The 1,723-nt window shown below is 33.1% G+C and overlaps 1 long non-coding RNA gene across 1 annotated transcript; it reads left to right on the forward strand.

Moving 5' to 3' along the window:
• Positions 1–678: 678 nt before the first annotated feature.
• On the forward strand, positions 679–1,723 carry LOC145582061 (uncharacterized). Its single transcript, XR_014099740.1, has 2 exons — positions 679–874; positions 1,458–1,723. It is a non-coding gene; the product is annotated as an uncharacterized LOC145582061 (long non-coding RNA).

Here is a 1,723-nt window from a genome sequence, read left to right on the forward strand (position 1 = left end):
CACGGTATTGGTTGCCGCGACACGGCAATAAGTGCCGTGACACGGTACAAAATACCGCGTCGCGGTGCAATACTTTCCCTAAAATGATAAAACGCGTGCAGGTATGGACGCGGAGAAAACACGGGAAAATCCTGTGACATGGCAGGCGGTGCAATACCTGCCCTAAAATGATAAAATGTGTGCAGGTATGGACGCGGAGAAAACACGGGAAAATCCCGTGACATGGCACATGTACCGTGACACGACAGAAAATGCCGCGACGCGGCAATTTCCACCGTGGCGCGGCACGTGGCGCCATGACACGGTGTACATTTTTTCCATATTTGCGTCCAAATTCATTTTTAACCTAATTACGCTCAGCATTTTTAAGTGTCGTTTCACAATTTCGGGCTATTTAGGTTTATTATTCATTAATTGGGGGCTAAATTAATAAATAATATGAAATAGATTTAAAGGGTTCAGGCCAAAATACAAATGGGACTATGCTTTGACTAAATATTAAGACTGATCCGTTGACTATTTTGTGAACTGAATTTGATTGAACATGAATTTTAAGCACTCTCGGGATTAAATACTCAACCCGACCAATAATGGTGGTGAAAGATCGTTCATAATCGGATTTGATTTCGGAGAAACTTTTTTAGGTGTCTACAACATGTAAAAAGATTAAATCTTAGATCTCCCGATTCCTCTTTTCCCTCAAACCCTAAAATTCACTAGCCCCTCGTTACTCTCCATTTTCCTTTTTGTAGATCCAACTATCTCAGTTCCCCGTCATCTTCCTCATCTCACTCCCACACGCATTTCTAGATCCACTATCATAAAATCTCTTGCATTGGATATCTTCATTGGTTTTTTGATGTTGTTCATCCTGGTATGAATTTCAAATGGTTGATTTTCTTTTTTTCAATCTTTTTTTTTTTTTTTTTTTTTTTTTGTTCGCATTTCGATCTGTTTTACAACTTCTACATTTTAAATTTGTTTTAAATTTTTCTGGTATTTAGATCTGTTTTACTGCTCATGTATTTCGACTAATTTGTTGGTTTTCATGTTTTATTTGTTTGATTAGTTGATTTTAGGAAAATTAGGTTCCTCAATTATTTCGGTTTTAAGGATATTGGTTCAATTTTTAGGTTTTAGATGGAAAAATTAGGTGTCTAACTGTTTATATGATTATATACACGTAGAAACAGATGAATTATTGTACTATTTGTTTGAAAAGAATAAAATTGATTTTTTATTTTTTATTTATTTTTTTAGAGATTAATTATTAACTTGTCAAGACTAAAACTGATCTTTTTGCAGTTTCTCGTTTCTTGATCTTAAGCGACATATAAATTCCAGTTGTAATAGTTGTAGTTTTCATATACGAAGTACTTTTACATCATACGTTTATTTTAGTTTGATTATGTTAGTTATAATTTTTGTGATCCTAAATTTATTCCCTTTTGATGCAGCTTCATCAATGGAAGCAATGAAGATTGAAGAGTAGGCTATCAACTTGCTTCGCACCCTTTTTAAAAATTTTTTTTTACAAGATCAAAGAATATTGATTGAAGCATTAGTTATTACTTGTATCTTTTTTAGTTTTTAGTATGAGTTTTGTATAAATTTTTGCAAGTAACTACTTATATTTCGTTTTAGTATGAGTTATGTATAAATTTTGAGAAGTATATACTTCGTATATGAACTAATTGTAATTGTATTTCGAGGAATTGTATCA

This window comes from Chenopodium album, chromosome 15, assembly GCF_948465745.1.
Source record: "Chenopodium album chromosome 15, dcCheAlbu1.1, whole genome shotgun sequence".
NCBI lineage: Eukaryota > Viridiplantae > Streptophyta > Magnoliopsida > Caryophyllales > Amaranthaceae > Chenopodium > Chenopodium album.